The 20178-nt window shown below is 45.8% G+C and overlaps 1 protein-coding gene across 2 annotated transcripts in view; it reads left to right on the top strand.

Moving 5' to 3' along the window:
- NTRK3 (neurotrophic receptor tyrosine kinase 3) overlaps positions 1-20178 on the top strand; it is a 209089-nt gene that overhangs the window by 74679 nt on the left and 114232 nt on the right. The window lies entirely within an intron of this gene.

Below are 20178 nucleotides of genomic sequence, written 5' to 3'. Positions count from 1 at the left end.
ATCTTTTTCCTTCTGCTTCTCCTAGTGTTAAGCAGATGGTTTATTTCCTAGAGAGAGGTGAACTTGGACTGGCAAGGTTGGATGTCACGTTGAGTTTGGAAGGCCCCCTGGGCTAGCCTGCTGGATTGCCCACCAGCCTTAGAACCAGACTAATGGGCTGCCAAGTGTCCAACATCCCAGTTGCCTTTGCTGTAAAGAAAGTTGTTGTGCCTTGAGGCACAACAACTGGGTGAGGACTATGAGAGGACGGTGTGTCCATATTTGTCCTCTTCTGGCTGGTAGCACACCCTCGGAATGTTGCACCAGAGACCTGTCAGAGCCACCGCTCTGCCTACGACCCAGTTACTGATCCAGCAGCAGCCAAGCGGTGGGAAAGCCTGCGGTGCCAAGTGTGCCGACGACGGGCTGGAGCGGTGGCACCAACAAAAGCTCCTTTGAAAGGGGCTCTGACGCGCTGTGCTCCTCAGCTGAGCCTGCGGAGGCTGGCTCTGCGCCATCCCCCCCTCCTTCCCCTGCTCCCCCCGGAGAGGGCATTCATTAACACGGAACGGCGGAGGTCAGATACCCTCTCTGGCCGCCTGTCGGCTTTGGCTCCCGTAGCTGGGAGGGAACAGAGGGTGGGCTGAGGCAGCTGGGGGGAGCTGGGAGATCGCTGGAGCTGGGCTGGTGGAGGCGGCAGGGAAATGGCAAACAAAGCTCCTTTTTGTGAAAAGTGGTGTTACAGGGGCAACACAGAGGCAGTGGAGGGAAAACCACTGGGAAAAGTGAATGTTAAAACTGAGACACATTGAAGTTGCAGAAATGGACTGCAGCCGCTTGCTGAAGGGTGATGTATTCTGAAGGGGGGCTGAGATGCTTTTTAAAGCCTTTTATTATTGTAGGAAAAAGAAAAGGGTATTGCCAAACAAGAAATTGGGAGTTGGAATCCTTTGGTTTACTGTGTGTCTCAGGGGAATATTTTTTTTCTGGTGTGTTATTCTGCATGGGAGTAAGGAGCCTGACATCCTGCTCTCAGTTGCTGCTTGCTCCAACTCTAGGTTCGGTGTTCCACGTTCCCTGACTGCCCACCCAACGTGAAAGGATTTACAACTCACCTTCTGGGGTCAAGCTTGTCACTACAAGTCTTGTAAACTGTGTCTTCCAATCAAAGTTTAATCCCAGCAGATGACAGGAAATGAAATTTTGTGATATAATAAAAAAGCCACATGCAAGTCCTGGGACTAACAAAAATTAGATTTCATAAAAGAACAACAATGGCACAGAAAAGTTCTGTGACATACAAAACATTTGGATGGCACAGCTATGGAGGCAGTGTAAATGCTGAGGTTGAGGGGCTCAGTATATTCTCCTTTTACTTGTTTTCTGTTATATTTGCAAGTGCCTCGGGATAAAGAACGTGTGCTCGTGCATATATGTGTGATGTATTCCTGGTGCTGCACAGCTTCAATAAAAAACAAATTGAGTTAGCTGAGATATGCAGAGAAAGGTGCTAGAGAAAATCCAGAGACAAGAGCACTTGTCGTTTTGTTGAGATGAGCTGCTTTCCAGGCTCTGAGATTAAAAACTACTTGCATTCTCCAAAAGAGGTTTTCTTCCTCAGGTGGAGCCAGCACCAGCTAATGGTTCAGACTTGGTTACAGCTGGCAAAGGGTCAATTGATTTTTAATCTGATTTCCTAAAGAAATAAGGCATGTGATCATGCTGCCTCTTTGTGCACATGCAGGCACGTGTGTACAGCTCTGCCTGCCTGGATTTTCCCTTTTTGTGCTGCAGCTTTTGGATCTCTGTTTCACCCAGAGGAGAGGGAAGAGAACTGGAGATGCCTTTTCAGACATCATGGAAATAAGGGAGCTAAACAGAATGACAGCTCAGGTGATGCTGCACCAACGAAAGTGCCTTAAGCCTTTCTGGGCACCAGAGAATTCATATGGAATTTCTGCCTTGGACAGGAAAACAAAACACAGGGGATAAAGCTTTCATGGGGTCTGCTGTGGTGGGTACTGTGTACATCTGTACACATTTATATATATGTTTTGTTTCTGAATAGGCACAAACAGCAAGGAGGTGGGGGCGAAATGAACGAACAGTAAATAAACACTGCCCACGCTTTCTGTAATGTTTGAGAAATCACATCACTATCAGTTCATTTGATATTTGCTCTAACAGCCCTGATCAAAGTGCTGGCACTGCTGATGTGCCTGTGGATTTCAGAAATACTTGCAGAGCTGTTCCATTGTAATTTAGTGTTAGTTAAAAGGTACTTAAAGCAGTTGCCCATTTGATTTTGATTGGGGGTTATTAACATTTTTTTCCATAAACAGATGGCAACTGTCCGCTGAGTCGATTGCAGAACAATTCCAGAGTTCTGATTCAAGAGGACCAGCTCATGCAAAGATATCTCTGATGCCTGTCTTTTTGCTTTTGTTGATTTATTTTTTGTTGTTTTTTTTTGTTTGTTTGTTTTGTTTTTTCTCCTTCATCATGCAATTATCACTCCAGCTTTAAGGGGTAAAAAAATAATATATGAGAGCCCTGACCTGCTTTCAGATGAGGCTTAATTCTGTCCTATGTTGCCTTGGCTAAACTTGCCTATAATCATACACTGATTTTATTTCCCCCCAACTATTTGTTTGCAGTTGTAGGGGCATGAACAAACCCCTCTGCAAGTTGGAGAACGTGCACAGTAAGGGTTATTTGCTCAGAAGAAATCTGTGATCAGGGCTCTTTCATTCCTTCCTCCTGGAAACTTGCCATGTACCAGGAGCAGGAAGAAAGAGCAAAGTACTATCAATCTGGCACGGCTACGGGAGAGAAGCAGCCATGCATTAGCAGCCACGGCTAACCACGAGGACTCCAGGATGTGTGGCTCACCATACTAATGACCTGGAAATGGGAACTCATTGCTGTTGTGTTCTTTGAGCCCAGGAGTGTGATGCACAGAGCTCAGCAGTGCTGAGGGGCCAAGCCCCCTGAAACGCCTGAACAGAGTGGCTGCGTGGGACTGATGGAGCTCAGGGCTTCTCCTTGCTGGTATCCTTCTGTTTGTTTGAAAATACCCTTGATGTACTTCTAGTCCTCGATATTACTTGGGTTTATTTGCCTTGGAAGTGGATTGAAAGGGCATGTGGTTTCACTGGGGCTTCCTTCTATAAATACCTGTTTATACTCTGCTGAAGTGCAAGCTGTGCTATTTTTATATTTATTTATTTAATGCCTTCAAGGTGATAAAGCACTGATGAATATTGCTTTCTACAACTACCTGAAAGTAGGTTGTAGACAAAGGGGGCTCAGTCCCTTCCCTCAGGTAACAAGAAATAGGACAAGAGGACATGTTTTAGATTGGATATTAGGAAAAATTTCTTCCTAATGCATGGTCATGCATTGGAGCTGTCTGCCCAAGGAAGTGGTGGAATCACCATCCCTGTAAGCATTCAAAAACATGTAGATGTGGTACTTTGGGACATGGTTTAGGTAGAGCCAGCGGTGTTAGGTTAATGGTTGGACTCAATGATCTTAGGGTTTTTTTCTAACCTTAATGATTCTGTGATAAGTACCTTGCCCTCTGCTACACCATGCAGTCTGTAACTGGTATGGTGGCAGCAAGGGAAAGCTGCTAGGAAGCCTTGGGTTCCTTGGCAAACCTTTGAGATCCCATCTGTCCCCTGAAGTGCTGTGACAAGGCTTATGTCTCTGTCTCCCCTCTCTACGAAGGCAGATCTGCTCTCGTTCCAGCAGTTAAATGATCACATCCCTTGTCCTTTGGTCCCAGGTGGTATTGGTCAGGTGAAGGCTTGAAAAGATGGGGAGATGCTGTTGCTTGTTGCTGTCTGAAGGAGCAGGGAGCCATCCTTGGCTGGAGAGATGCATCAAATGACCCTGAAAAAGAATTGGTTAGCACAAGGTCAGGATTTATTAAGATCTAGAAATAAAACATTTTCCCACTTCCAGAAGTATTAATGGGTTACTTATAAAGGAAATATAAAGTGCACTGACCAGCCATTATTTATTCCATTGGCTTTTGCAAAACCCAGGTGTCTATTTTAGGCAACTACTAAAAGCAGTTTTAAAAAGAAAAAAAAAAAAAAAAAGACAGACCAGTAGTTTTTAGGTGACCCTAGAAGTCCCAAGCCTCCTTTATGCCATGTTCCTGCAGGCATTCCCTCCCCATGTGTGACCTCCTTCACTCACAGGCGCTCATGTTTGCTCCAGTCCCCAGGCGGGTGCTCGACCCCGGGTGCACCCCTTGCCCCGAGGGGGCCACGCAGCACAGTCGGTGTTTGCCCGGGGCAGTTCAGCCTTAGCAGGTGTCTCATCACTGGCTTTCACAATTGGTTTTCACGTTGTGGTGTCAAAAGCTGTGAGAGTGACCCTCATCTTACCTGTGACTCTGTGTCATGTGAACTCCCAGCTGAGGTGCTGGAAAGAGGTTGACATTCATTTATTTAATTTTTTAATAGGGTTGTCTTTTTTTTTTTTTTTTTTGAAGCTGTCCCTGTTCTCCAGCAAAGCATTAACAAATGGCATTGCTGGGGACACTGCTGCCTGTAGAACCATGGTGGCTTCTTTACATGCTGGGCACAACCTGGAGGAGGGAGAGGGTGAGAATGAGCCGTGGCTGCTTCCCTCAGACTGCAGGGGTGGGAAGATGTCCTTCACCACTCACCATTCAGAAGCAACTGAATCCCCTGAATTCCTCATACAACTTCTTGCATCCATCTTTGCCGCAGCTGTGGGACTGCCCAGGCTCAGTCACCTCAACAGCCTCCCCAGGTCCATGCAGAAGGTGCTAATCCTCATGAGGCTCCTCTACACAGCAGTGGCTCCTGCCTGCCCATTCCTTGCCTCTGTGGCTCCAGCCTCTGTTTGCTGCTTGTTCTGATGGTATCTGTCTGTCTTCACGTGACTTTGTTTTAGTGAGAAATGCTGGAATGACAGCACAGAGCCAGAACAGTTCTGTTGGTCTCCAGAACAGGAACCACATACAGCAACAGGATAAGCTATTTATTTTTAAACAGTATGACTAGTCTGATGAAGACCCACCATCTCTTCAGGCCTTGTGTCCTGTGCACTCTCTTGGGCTTCTCTGAAGGCAACCAATAACCAGACAACTAAATGTCACCTTTGATATGGCTTTAATAAGGTGCAGTGTGGGAAGAAGCAAAGGGCTTTAATTAATATTTTAATTGTAGTTTGTCTGTACTGCAGCTATCCAATTATTTTTTGACAAAGATTTTTCTACTGCTAACGCTGATAAATGGTCCTCTGGGAGGATGTCCCTGGTGAGTTTATCACCTCTTCCTCCTCGTGACTTGCTGTAGCATTGTCATTCATTTACGTGGTGTTTAGCCAGGGATGCAGAGATCTGTCATTCTGTCCTTCAGTGCTGGAGCAGGAGAACTTTGTGCTTTGTTAAGGGACGGGTGACTGCAATGTAAATGGCAGGATTGGTAAGGGAAATGTTTAGGAGCTGTGAAGGCAAATGGAGAGAAGAAAGAGAATGGTGCTGCTTGGTTTTGGACCTGAGTTGAATGTGCTTGAAGGAGTGCCTAGAAATTTGGAAGCAGCAGAATAACCTCCCAAGGGAATGGATGAGAGCTGTCACCTGGGCTGTTCAAGTTTCGACTGGTGAAATCACTGAAGAAGCAAATTGTAGAGAGCACTGGAGCATCTGATGATCTAATGGGCTTGTTCCACCTCCAGCTTCTATTTCTTGTGGTGCAGTAACGAGCCTGTCTGTGTCCAAGACAGTTCCAAAAATCCCCATCAGCAGCACCAGTATTTAGCATCTGTTGATGAAAGCAGGATGCTCAGGCATCTAATTTCAATCTACAACCATGCTATTAAAAATCAATGGACTAGAAGATAATGCCTGTACACAAAAGCAGCTGGGTAGTATTTTGTGCACAGGAGGAATAAATCACATTTGGATTCTTATATTTTTTGTCTGAGGAGCAGGGTTATAATGCTGTTTCTGTTTGGGACAGTGGTCTTCAGTTTGTGCTGTGGCCTTGGATAATGGGGGAGAATAGAGGGGATACTCTGTTACCCTGAACTCAGCTTGTGGTTCAGGAAAAGGACTTTGGAGATCTGGTTGCCTTTCTCCACAGGTCTCCCTTTGGACTCTGTGTGTGAGACATGGCTGCCATCAGGGTGCATTGAGGGGCACCATGCTGGGAATGACATCCAGTGCACCCACAAAAACTCATCCCAGCCCAGTCATCAGCCATCAATGCGCTCTGATTCACATTCAGGCCCTGAATCTTTTGCAGGATCTCCCCCTGCTCAGGCTTGTGGTGTGAGAAGAACATGGAGCTCGTGTTCATGGACATCATCTGTGTCTCATGGCCTCTTTGCTCCCTGTATCTGCTGGAACCTGGTAGCTCCAGAAAAGCTTTTCTTCACTGTTTTTGCCTTGGTCCAGCATCTGCAGGAGTTACCAGCCTCTTCTGGAAGGGACTGTTTCACATCAGGACCCTTACACTGCAGCCCTGCATCCCATGCACCCAGGTGTGGAGGAGGATTTGTGGCTCTGCTGGCTGCCCTCTGAACTAGCTGAAAGACATCACTTTGTGACCAGCAAGGGGTTTTCTCTACCAAAAATAGGAAACAGCCATTTTCGATGAGATGCCCATTGAGAAGCATGATCTCTAGCCAGGTGGCTTTGCCACATCTGCCTTCGATGCCACTCAACCCAAAGCAATGCACAGCTTCAAAAACTGCAGAAAAGGAAAAGCCATACAAAGCAAAGAAAAGGGATATGTATCTGCTTCGATTTTGGATTAACAACTATTTGGCTCTCTTCTCATTCCACCTGAACAAGCTATAAGAGGAGCTGATGCTGTTTAACCTGCATCTCCACCTTCTCTCTGTCCCAGCGCATGCTTCATCCTCCCCGGCAGACTGCAGGCTCTTCCCAGCCTAATGCAGTCAAGAGTCAGACAAAAGGCTGTGAATTAGTGTGAGGGGAAAAACATTGTTTTCCTTCACCCTCTTTTTGTTTTATTGTAAGGTTCACATGGCATGGGCTGAGATGCTGGTTCTGCAGTAGCTCCAGGGTGAGCAGTGTGCCAGTGAGGGTCCCCGGCACTGACGGCATCGGTGTCCTGATGAAATGCTCATGTGGGAGCCTGTGGTGCTGAGACAGCTGCTGGGATTGGGGCAGGGGAGAACTGGCCTTTTTGTTGCTGACAAGATGATTTCATCTGAATGCTCTGAAAACTCTTGTGACATCCACAATTTTCCAGATGGATAATGAAAACCTGCGAGCAGGGGCGTCTCGGCGGTTCTCGAAGCACTTGCCTGTGGAGCTGCGTCCATTGGTTTCATATCTGCTGACAGGGCTTAATAATCATTACACTAAGTGGAGCCGGCACTCAGGGAGGCAGGTAAAGGCACTACTGCCTTTGGGCTCAGACACATTTCTCACTGTGCAGCGCAAAGATGTGAATTGGTGCTGCAGATTCTCCTCCTCCTCCCAGGCCATGGAACAATGCAGGAGATGCTGGCCAGATCTGCTCACCCCTTGCTTGGGAGTCTCTTGGCACCTTCTTCTGGCATCCAGGCATGCTCCTAGGTCTGACTGAGGGGCTGTGGTGCTTCCAGTGGGCTCCTGCTTTGGGAAGAGAAAAGCACAGCTGAGTTTGCCTCAATCAGCAGGTGCATGGTCTGCACAAAAAAGCAAAGCGTGGCTTTATCCAAAGTGCTCGTAGGGGTGATGCGAAAGAAAATCATAATTTTGAGGCAACAATGGTCTAGGATCAATATTTATTCTCATTGATTTCTTAATCAATTTTTCTAACTTTTTTTCAATTGGGTTTTGGGTAAATTCCCATCCCATCCCTGAGCACAGGGTAGTGGAATGCTGCAGCAGTCCTGAGCAACCGGTGAGGAACTCTGGTGCAGCAGGAAAGGGCAGACACCCTTTCCACTGGTGAGGTGCAAAGGTGGGAAACCAGCTGCTGAGAGCTGTCAGGAGAACATGTGTAGGGTCCCTGTGCTGCTCTGTGCTGGTCACTAAAGGTGCTCTGGGCCTGGACCCAGGGGCAGGGCAGGCTACAGCCAGAGAATTGCCCAGTCTGTTTATTTAACTTAATTCATTACATGATTTACACCCCACACTCCTGGCTGTTTGTCCCCAGGGCCACTACAGTTGGCTTTCCTCCCACAGTGCTAAGCAAGGGCATGGATGCAAACCCTCTTTCATCCCAGCTCAGTCCTTCAGCATCGTCATCATGTTTTTTTGCTGTTGCCCTTTGCTGAAGTTCCTTGGCGTGTGGGAGGCTCCTGGCCCTGTACCCAGAAGGGCTGAGGACTACCCCAGGTTTGCTCCCCCTGGTGCTGGATGGGGACACTTCTTCCTTGTGGACAGCATAGTCCTGCTGTCCTGCTCCCTCAGAGGCTCATAACCCATTTGCAGTCTGGGATCACCACCAGCCCATCTGGAAGTTAACTGTTTTCCAGGTTTCTACCTCCCAGTAAATCGGTGATTTATCACCAAAACTTGCTTTTATTTAATATTTTTGAAGTTTACATCTTGGTTTTCCTACTTCTGCCTGTGTTTTCTGCCTAAGGGATGCACTGCCCCATGTGACTTTGTGCCTTTGATATCTCTTGACTTAGGGGAAGGCAGCCAAGATGGTGAGAAGTAACCAGCTCTGTCCAGTTATTGAACCTCCATATGAGTGGTGGCTTCAGAAATTATTATGGTCCCACCTGGCCCCCTAAACAGACACACATCACCACAGGGAGTGGCTTAGAGCCTTGCCATAGTTATGCCACCCAGACTGGCACTAGGAGAGAAGAGCCCTGTAAATCAAATTTACTGTTATTAGTATGACAGTGCTCATATCCAAGCCAGTTTGAATTAATTTTTCAAGAAATTTTCTTTTCTGAGCTACCATCAAATATATTGCAGTCTTCGTTGACTAATTTTGTAATTCAATCAGGGGAAAATAAGGCATTGAAGGTAGTTCAGCATGATTTGTTTTTATAGACCAACTGCTTCATCCTCTTGATTTCACTATAATTTAGGCTCTTAAATAATTTTTTTCTAAATATTTCCTTTGATTTTTCACTATAAATTTAAAGTTAGGTTTATTAATTTCTTCTGCACACCAGCCAGGAAAGCAAATACAAGCTGTGTGGGAATATTTGTATAAAAAGGGAAGAGTCTTTACAGGTTTAAAGAGCTTCTGCCTTCTTGACAAGTTTTTCAGCCTGGAATTAAATTGGTATCAGCATCTGGTAATGAGACTTCATGCCTTTTGGGCTGCTGAGTGCTTCTGCTGAGTCTCCTACTCTGGTCTGTCCCTCACTGTGTGGGACCAAGATAGGAAATATTGCTGAATTTTCCAGTAAGAATTTTCTTAGCTGTTTTGACCGTTCTTTAATTTTATTACTTTCTGGTTTTTGTTTTGTTTTATGCTTTATTTATATTTAAAGAGTCTTAATTCTTCTATCTCCTGTTTGCTCTCAATCTCCTTTGATCTAAAGGATTGTGATAGAAATTGAAATTAGATACAGCCTTTTACTTCTGCATGTCTGCAGAAATCCCTTTCCATTCTGCTGCTTCAGGGCAGCTGGATTTTAGATTTTTTTTCCCCTTTTTTATATTGTTAGCTAGTTCCTAATAACAAAACATATTGTCTTCACTATGTTTCTCTTCTATCTGAATTTATTATGCTGCTGGTGTATTTAGAAGTGATTTGGGCTTGTTCTCTCTGCTTAAAGATTTCAAGTAATGTTTCTTGGCTGCTACTGTCTGTTAACATGATATCGGAGTTAATGGGATGTCAGCATGTGCCAAAACCCCTCATCAGCAAAGCACATGTATTCCACCCTGGCATATTAAAACTGAAGTTGTAAGGGTAAAGCAAGGAACCTTCCTAGCTTTTGATATGTATAGGGAAAGGCATTGATTTAAGTTCTGCTGAACTCACTGTGATCAGGTTGCACCAAAAAAACTCACTATCTCTTAAGTGCATCCCAACAGAGGAGCTGAAATTGTGTTGGGTTCTGGGATGCTTCAGCAAAGAGTATCTCACTTGGGTTTGCTCCTGCCAGAGCTTTGCCAGAGTTTCAGATGGTGGTTTTGGGACCAGTCATATGGGCAGGCTTTGTGTTAATCTGCTGAAAAGGACCGAGGTTCTACTTTTCTGCTAAAAGAGGAGAGGTATTATTAAATACTGTTGGTTGAGTCTTTTGCTAACATGTGCTACTGGGCCTTTGAATGTCTGCCAGGTGCCTCTCTTTTTTTTAATTTAATACTTTATTTTATTATTTGAATGAGACAAAATCTGGCATTTATTTACTCACTATGAGACAGTTTGCAGGAAGCTGTGTAAGCTCTCTTTTTGCTAAAGGTACATTAGTTCAAATTCCTGGTTGCTGTGCTGCTCTGCTTTGATACCTACCTTTGGAAGCCTTCCTGGATGCAGGAAGGGAAACTGGATGGTGCCTGAAACTGTGCCTTGAGGATGAATCCTGGTTTCCAATCATTGGTAAAAATCTATGCATTATTCCTGGATCAGGCTTTAACTTTACATTTTTGTTTTTACTCATCTGTGGTTTTCAAAGCCATCAGGCTTTTGTGCAAATTCAAGATAACTTACAGGTCTTGTAACATCTTCCATTCTTAGCAGAGAACCTTCAATCTTGAATTTAGCTCTTGAGTGCTTTTCCCAGGAGCCATTTCCAAGTATTTTACTTTCAGATGTCTGTGCTAAGCTGGCATGTGCATACAAAGCCCCACGTGCTTTGGGACCTATGAGCTCTCTCCTGTGGCGTGCACGTCTTCTGAAAATTTTATGGCCCTTGCACCATCACTATCTACAGGGCATTATGACATAAAAAGATGTTGTGAAGTTTGCAATTGGGAGATGAGAAGAAATGAGGACCTGGAAGGATGAGGGAGAGATGATGCAGCGGTCCAGGTGTGTATTTGACAGCCTAATGCTTCATGTCACCCTTACCGAACAGGTGGGGAAGGAGGGAACTCCACCCTCTTCTACCAGGGAGCACAGGCATTGCAGGGCAGAGATAAAGGTGAGGAGATGCTTTGTGAAGCTGTTGGTAGGTGGTGGTAAGTGCCTGTTTATCTACGTGGAGCTGCAGAGGCCGGGAGTGGCTGGAGGGAGACTTGCCGTAGGGCAGGCTCTGTTAGGATAGATAATCTTGGCTGGAATTTGCGCTAATGATTTCCCAAGCGTGCTGGCATGTCTTGATCAGTGGAGGAGGAGGGAAGGCAGTGCTTCTGGCTTTTTTTGGGGTGTGAATGGAGAAGGCAGGAGGAGGCTGGAGAGAAGAGGGAGCAGCAAGCATTTCCCATTTTGGTTAGTGGTGTGGGAGATGGAAGGTTGGTGGCTGAATTTGGATTTCTTTTATTGGTCTAGTATGACAGTAACTATGGGACATGCATTACCCACGGATATGGCTCCACTGTACACACTGGAGTCCTTGAAACTTTCCACTGAAAGATGTTGTCTTGATAAAGACATTTGGTTGATACAGAATCCAGCACAGTTCTGTCAGTTTAAATTATTGAGAAGGTACATACGGCTGTCTTGATTAAGAAGGGATAAAACCAATGCAAAATACACAAACCTGTGCTAGTGTAGAGCTGGGGGAACTGCGTGGAAGCCTGCAGTTATTAACCTCATGTCTCCATCACACTCAGAGCAGACTCAACAAAACTACCTCAGTACCTTCCCGAATTATTACAGGTCTGAAGACTTGAATTTAGACTTACACATTGAGAGCCTGGAAATAGGTGTGCACACTCCTGCACGTGTTTTGAGCAAATAGGAGCACTGCAGGCTTTGTGCTTGTGCTGCAGCTGTTGAAGCACAGGGGGTAAAAAACATTGTGGTACCAAATAAAACTGTCAGGATATCAAGCTGTAATTTCCTAGAAGTTGTAGGCTGAGGGAAATGTTTCTAGTAAATATTGGCTCCTAGAGGATAAAGAAACTATCAGTCCTCATCTGTTTGAGGTTGTTCATTCTTATTTCTGGGGTGTATCATAAATGCACAGATCAGGCTTTTGCTGTGTCTGTGCCTTTCCTGCTTCAGATGTGGGAAATGCAGGCTGGGAGATGGGAGATGCTGTGTGTGCACTTATGGAGGAGTGAGGACACAGGGATGCACCCTGTTCCAGCCTTCCAGCCTCCATCAGCTGTGACAGCAGCTCTGAGCCCCACCATCTCAGTGGTACCTTTCTGGGGATATGTGCTCCTCTTACCAGATTAGCTGAGCTTTACTGAGAAAGCAGCTGGTAGATAATTTCATTAGTGGCCACCTGTTGAGAAGAACATGTGTGCCAGCATTTTTCTAAGCATAAGAGTTTAAAAAGTAGCAAAGGGAATTAATAGACAAATCCTACTGAAATTCCTCTAACATCCTTCGTCAATCCTGGGTTTAATGTCTAACGAGCTCTGAGATATGTTTGAAACTTAATAAAATGTTTCATTGGAGGAAATGGGCTTTACTCACAATAGCTCAGGGTAAGTTTGCATGGTCTCGATGAGAAGACCAGGACTGAGATGGGCTTGGGGACTGAGGTGGGCTTGGGGACTGAGACAGGCTCCCTACTCTAACTGGCAGACATATGAGCCATCCGGAGCATCCAAGGGGTTAAGGGCCATCCAGGTAGACATGACACCTTGTAGACTGGTAAAATACCACAGTTGGATTTTCATTTATCCTCTGCTAACAAGTCTGTCTTGGACAGTTCATCAGTTTGATGCTGGAGTAGCTTTCACAGAGGCTTAATGAGACTAATCACTGCAGACCCTGTCCACTGCCATCCGGGAGGGGGAGGTTCCTCATTAGGTAGATGTGTATGGAGCTGTGTCTCTCTCACCACTGGTAGTAGAGTGAACCTCGGGGCCATCCATCAGACTTGGTAGACTGGGAAACCCAAAGATGGAACGTGCTCAGGACAGCATTTTGGGATACTTTTACCCTCAGTATCTTCTTTGAAGGGCAGGTGTGAATGTTGACCACCTGCATGACCTTTGATCAGCATGGGCTTGCCACAAAGTGGTACACATGGGTTTTGGGAGAAGTCTAAGTGTCTTTTGAGATGCATGTTCCTGGCAGATGTGTCTGCCTATGAGAAGTGCTTCCTCTGCTCTTTGTGGGAGATTGTTATTATTAAACTTCTTATGGTGTCAGCTAGAAGAGATGAGGTGTGAAGGAGGTTATATTATCACAGCCTTTTGCAGGCAGCAAAAGGTAAAAAATGAGAGATGTTTTCAGAAGAATGAATAGGCAAAGAGCAATGGTCTGAATTTCAGGAAGATTTGTAGATGGGTTAGGAAGGTTTTGGAAGCATAGAGGAGGATGGTGGCATGGGGGGATTTAGGCCTTGAAGTGGATCCAGGTTTCCAAAAAGTTTTGTGTACTACGACTCCAAGGGCCCAAATCTCTTAACATTCCTCTGCTGTGAAGGACAAACTCCCTGGAAAAGCTGTCAGAGGGCTTGTGTGGACTGTATTGCTGGCCATGGGGCAGAGTGGCCGTGGTTGCTCCTGCCTGCACTCTCCTCCATCCCCTCTCTCTTCTGAGCTTGCCTTGCTGGCTGCTTCACCCTCCTGCCCTGCTTCCCCCTGGTGTTAGGCACTCAGTCCAGCTTTCAGTTTCTGACCACGTCCCTCACCTGGGGAATCAGCCAACACCCTTTAGCACAAGCACAGAGCTGCATCCCTGCACTGGGAGGCTCACACAGCACATTGTTGGCAGCTGAGCCACAGCCACTTGGATGTTTTTCTCCTGACAAGAGCAGCATGTACGGATTTTCTGCTTACCACCCTGAGTGCTCTGGTTGTTCCCTGAGCCCGAGTTAGTTACGGCAGCTTCCAGCACGCCCTGTGTCGATCATCGCACTGGCAGACACGGGTATTTCATGCAGGAAAAGCTTGCTTTTTTCTTTTTTTTTTCTTTTTTTTTTTTTTTTTCCTGGAGAATGAGTGAATTAAGCCGTGTGTTTACTACCACTTGAGCAAAGCGCTCCCAGGCTGGGCCACAAGATATACGATTGGTGTTTAAAATTAAGAGAGCAAACATCAACATAGAAAACTAGGAGAGGGGAAAGGAGCCTGGGTAATGGAATTACATTCCTTCCACGCTAATATGACCTTGGAGATGGTCTACTGCTCTGCAGGGATTTGGAGGAGTAATGCATTTGATAACATCATCTGAGAGGGTGTGCATTTGTCTGTGTATATTTATACCCAAGCTTACATATTTGTGTATATGTGCATGGTGTTTATTCTTTCAGTTTATTCTGGAGTGTTTTACCTATACATCACCAGCTCTGTGGGACCCAGGGATGTGTTGCAGGAGATGCTGTGGGGTCCTTCTGTGGTGGGTTTAGATGCTGGGTAAGGGATTAATGCCCTTTCCTTTAAACTGCCACCTGAAAAGCCAAAATAAAAAGCATTGCACCCCTAAAAGTCAGTACACAGTGGCAACCCCCCAGGGAATAGATCTTTACTCCTTAGTCTCTGTTGGAGCCAGAAGGGCAGGGAGACATCAAAGGAAGAAGCTGCTGTCTGCTAATGTGCCCCCTTTGTGCCATTAGTAGTGTGGAGGAGAGCAGCATCATCTTTTTATTTCAGCTCTTGGGGTACCACACCAAGGCACATTGTTGAGGTGTCTGAGGCTCTGGCTCTGAAGGGAGAGATTTCCAGCTCAAACCCAGCAGTTTGGATACCTGTCGGTGGTTAGAGTGCTGTGGCACTGCACAGGCTATAAATTATTAAAATCAATTTTTTATAATTGGCAGCCACAGTAGAAGCAAGTTATAATGAAATGGGTCCAGCTGTTTACAGACAGGCAGCATAGGCAGGGTGGGAGAGGAGCAGGATTTTCCCTGTACAGAGTTATCTTTGGGGAGCTGCTTCTCTGGGTTAAGATAACCAGAAATATGTTTGTATCAGAGGGAGCTCACCATTCCCTCTGGACTCTGCAGCACTTAGCTTTGTTTTAGACAAGAGCAGTGATTTTTTGCCTTTTCACCTTTATTTTATGATGTCACTTTTCATTCTAGAGGATATGTGCAAATAGCATTTATGCATCAAAAGCAAAAAGAGACAAGTTCATGGTTTAGAGGGAGGGACAGCCTTGGGTAATGTGGGAGCTTTCTGTAAAAAAAAAAGGCAACTGCTCAAGGAGAGGACGTAGCCCTTCCCAGTCTTCCTTGGAAGTAAACTGGTGTGAAGGAAATGGGATGACAAGAAAGAATGCTTTAATGGCTTAAGTTGCTAATGAAGCTGTGGAGTGGATGTATTTTCTGCTGAGGCTGCTCTAGCCACTTTTTGGGGCCATCTACTGATGGAGATCTTTGTTTGAGAGTGGCTGGTTAAACCTGACCCATCATCCTCACTGCAGCTGAGTTCTCTCCAGTCACTCCTCATCTCTGCACACCACAACTGCCTGACCAGCTCTCAGTCCCACAGGTCCTTTCATGTTAAATGCATCTTCTTGCCTTTTATTTTGATGTAGTTTGTGTGGAAGAAGGTTGTGTATTTAATATTATGTTTGATGCTGGTCTATTCTAATGTATGCTTCTGTTGCATCCTGAATCCTTGGGCAACGGTACCACCTGCACCAGGGAGGTCACCCTGCCCTGACATTGTAGATGGAGATGTCTTCCTGCCCCTTAACCACAAAGATGGCCTAATTCAGTGAGATGAACGTTGGTCTGTGTTCTGTTCCCTTATTCACCATGGCATGTACCTGGGCTGCTGATGCTGGGGGAAGACTCTGTGGTTTTGTGGGACAGTGTGACCTGCCTGAGCTGAACTGGCTTGGAGTTTGAGAACGTAACAGCCCCAATAAACCTCTGCAGAAGGGGCTTTGAAAGAATTGTATTGGGGCTGTTGGGTAACCCTGGGCTCAGCTCTGAACTGGCTGTAACTCCTGGAGGCAGGTCTGAGGCAGCACACAAGGATGAATCTTTGCTTGCAGTCTATAAAACAGATAATAGAAGCTGCTGTCCACATCCAGGCAATTAAAATGTCTACTCTGTGCATAAAAAGAATCTAATAATAGTAATAATTGTGAAGTTAATGAGATTTCAGATGTCTTTGCAAACTGACCTAGGTTTTGTAAGTTCAAAGATGCATCGTGTTGCAGCCCCTGTGAGTTTGGGGAGTTTTTCTCCCCCAGGTGCTTCAGGCTGTGATGAAGGTTGAGCATCTCTGATCAGACAGCCTGTGGTGGGGTATGTCTCATCCCAAGGGAAAGAAGCATTAGTCAAAATGCAGCCTTGAAGGGGTGAGAGCAAATTTGTAAAACACTCTGCCTGATGCCTTTTGGACAGAATTCAGAGAAGAGCAACTAAAATGATTAAGGTCCTGCAGGGAATGTATTGTAAGAAAAGATTAAGAGAAAGAAAAGCTAAATACATAAAATATAGCTAGACCGGAGTGAAGGGAAGTGATCCCCAGCGGTGCATATTTAGAAGACTTGAACAATGAAGAGCTAAAAAGGCTATTTAGGATGCTGGAAGGAAAACATGGGGTGTATAGAATCAATTAAGCAATCAAAAACCTGTGGGTTGCATATCTAGATCCCTTTTCCAAAGGAAAGAGGCTTTTCCCTCATTGAATCATGGAAGAGACTCCGAAATGGATGCCTCGGCCTTTGGAAACTTTTGAGTTGGGCTGAGGGGGACAGATGGCAAATGCTCACCCCGTGGCATGTGGGTGGAGGTGTTCTCACTGAGGTCCCTGCATGGTGGGATGGGGGTATGGAAACCTCTGGCCAAGTTAGGCTTCTGCTTTCTCCTTGGTGTGGAGGGGTGGCTGGGCATCCCCCTCACCCTGGACTGCCTTTTTCCTTCCCTGCTGCTGTGCCAGTGCATGAAATAGCAACCTGGAAAGTGTGATAGGGACGACTGGCTGCAGTCTCCCTGCCTTGACTGATTAATTAACTCTTCAGATTAATTTCCTTTCTGATTACTGCTTGATTAATTCCTCCTAACTCTGTGAGACCTCCTCACCACTTAATCCTCTTTATAAGCCCTCAGAGTGCGATGCTTGAAGTAAACATCAAACAATTAAAAAAAAAAAGCAAACACTCTGAAATGCAAACACAACACCACTGCCAGCAGGACCCCTTCCTGTGCCAGGACTCAGCACCCCTGGGCTGCCCCCTGGCACTGCACCCCAAAGGCTCTCCACACTCCCCTCTCCTCCGAGCCCCAGTTTTCACATCGTTTCTCCACCGTGTCTGTAGCAAATTGCACAGTTTCACTTGTTGAGCCTGATAATTAGTGACAATATCCAGGTAATTTGCAAACGGGGCAGGAGGAGGGAGCTGTGCTCGGCTGTGTTCAGCAGCAGGAGAGGAGGGTTTTTTTGTCATTGCTTATTTAAAGGGAGCATCTGAACTCATGAAGCAGTTTTTGGTGTATGCAAGGGTACAAAATACTGTGCTGGGCATCAGGGCTCATGCTGTCTCACTGCTCAGACCTGTGGTGTGGGGCAGATCTGAGAGGCCACCAGCTCAGAGGAGAGGTGTGCTAGGTGAGGAGGACACCAATTTGCAGATGCCCAGCAATGCAGGTGAAGGCAATGGACTCAGAGGGAGAGGGATGATCAGGCTGAGACTTGCATTGAGTCTGAACAGAATCCATGTGCAGAAGGCAGCAATCCTGATCATGCTGGGGATTTTTAATTTCGTTATAATTTTTTCCCCTCTCTTTCTGGGCATCTGTTCCCAAAGGCCTCTAGATGCTTTAATAAAATAGAAGGAAAAACATAACTTATTATAAGGAAAAAAATATAGCCAAATGAATCCCCAGACAGGAATAAAAGCTTTTCCCAATCTTCTCTGCACTCAATGACCCAACGCTTACCCCTGGGAAACGTAACAGCTCAAGAGCAGCAGCACTTTCTTGGACATTGTTTTTGAGGAATGTTTTGTGGTTGGAAACGAAGCTGTAGTATGCACCAGCTAAGTCCTAGTGAATTTGTTCTTGTGACCTCAGCTGCAATGGACACAGAAGAATATTTTGCACCCAAGAGCCAAGCTTTCTTTTTGTTTTGATGCTGTGCAGCATGTGTCATCCATAAACGTGACCTAAACTAATGAATTTGGCTGAATTTGAACTAGCAAGTGGAAGAAAATGAGAAAGATGGTGTGTGGATAGAGGGACAGGGTATGATTTATTTTTGTGTTGACAGTCAACATAAGCAGCTCTTGGAGGTTTTTGGAACTGATGCTGTTCCCAGCCTGCAGCCTTTGCTGTTTGTGCTACCCTGTGCTCCCTGGTGTAACACCACAGTCATGATATTTGAATCTGTCTTTAGATCTGTTGGAACTAAATTACTCTGGTGAAGGAGATTGAGCTGCACACAGAGAATCTGCTGTTCTTGTATACACAGCTTTAAGCACAGCCCTCCAACATTATCATGGTGCAGTGCACAGAGCAGGCAGGCTGCAGCCAGTAATCTTTGACCATGAAGTCACTTGGGCCTGAGCTTGTTTTTCTTTATGTCACTGCCTCTAAAAAATATTCATCTTGGCTGTGCAAACCATGTTCTAGGTGGCATATGACAAATTACAGCTGTGCTCTGCTGCCTTAGCTTGCACAAGTCTGCAGCCTAACGTGGGGTTCCTTTTTGTCCAGTGTCCCAGCTCCTGAATTGCAGGAACAGGTTAATGGTCCATTCTGGTTGTTTCTGAACTTCTGTGATGATATTCCTGCTCTGCTGAGATGGGGTGAGGAAGGGGTGGAGTCACAGCCTGCATCCTTGGGAGTTGGCAGCACCAGAGCTGTGCACGGCTGAGGTTTCTGGCCTGGGAAGTCCCATGTCCAAGCAAATGCAGGTGAAGGTGGATTAGAAAACCTGAATTGGGCCCCTAGCCTTGCAGCTGACCCAGGTTTCAAGCCTCCCTGTCACCCATGTGTAGTGAAAGCAAAGGCCACCTACAGTCCCTAAAAAGTTCCCTGTTTTCTGTGTACTGGAGGTGCTACCATGGCCTGGGTAGGGATTATTCTTATGTCTGAGATCTGCAGAAACCTCTTTTTGGGTGTCAGCAGACAGGGTCCTGCATGTGTGATTTTATATGTTTGTCACATTGTTAATTGTGAAAAATATTCCCTTTATTTGCCTCTTAATGTCTACTATTAAAGTTTTACTGCTGGCCAATCTCCAATTCCTACAAAGGATGGGGAGAGTAAATTGGAATCTTTGATCTCCTTTGCTCTACTTCCTTTGTCCTTGCATCATCTTTAAGGCCATATTTCCTCAGCCACAAAAAAGTCAATATGAAAGTAAGAGGGCAGAGGAAAAAAAAAAAAGCAGAAATTATTTTTGTTGTGGTGAAGGGAGCATGCATACCAGCAGCAGTAGGAGCCTGACATCAAAAAATCATGTCTCTGGATCAGAAGCGTTGGTGGTTGCATGAGAAGGGGGGACTGTTTTCTCCTCACACATGAAATGCCTGCTGTTTGTCAGACTTGGAAAGAGGGGGGATATTTGTGGGGCAGCTGTATGGGTCCAGGTCAATACAGGATTGAGGTTGTGCCTGTGGACATGCTGCTGTTGAAAATAGGCAGAACCTCCTCCAAATCCATTTGAAACCTTGGCATCACCTTGGTATCATCTCATCAGATGGGTTTGTGATGAGTCATGAACTGAGTCCAGAGTTGCTGAGCCCTTTGGAGGTGCAGCATCTCTGTCATGGTCAGAGCTTCCCAGGACAGGGCCAGTTCCCCCAGGCTGGCAGGAAAGCAATGCTCTCTCCATCTGTCATTTCTGGAGGATGACGGACTAGCTCTGGGGTCACCTTTGGACTTTGTCCCATGGCTCATTCCACACTTGGCACATGTGTTCTGTCATTACTGCATGAGGAGCTTAGCAGGGTTTCAGCCTGTCCTAAATCATGGCAAGCATGAAGCCTGCAAGAAGGCAGCTAATGGTTGTGAAGTTCCCCAACAGGTTGTCTGGTCTGAAGGTGTTGTCTGGATCAGAGGAAATTAACTTCTGAAAAAGGGAAAAAGGGAAAAAATATATTCTTACTATATCCTGAAAATCTAGCCAGAAGCAGCCAGAGCAGGACTTGATGGAGCAGCGCTGGCACACTTTTTTGGTTTCCTACGCAGCTTGGAAACAGGAGCAAGAGAGAGCTGAAAGGCAGATTTGCAAAGAAGGTGCTAAGTCTGGGA

The sequence above is a fragment of the Chiroxiphia lanceolata genome, chromosome 12 (assembly GCF_009829145.1).
Source record: "Chiroxiphia lanceolata isolate bChiLan1 chromosome 12, bChiLan1.pri, whole genome shotgun sequence".
In the NCBI taxonomy this organism is placed as follows: domain Eukaryota; kingdom Metazoa; phylum Chordata; class Aves; order Passeriformes; family Pipridae; genus Chiroxiphia; species Chiroxiphia lanceolata.
Note: the sequence above shows the minus strand (reverse complement) of the source record. Positions and strands in the feature narration are given on the sequence as shown.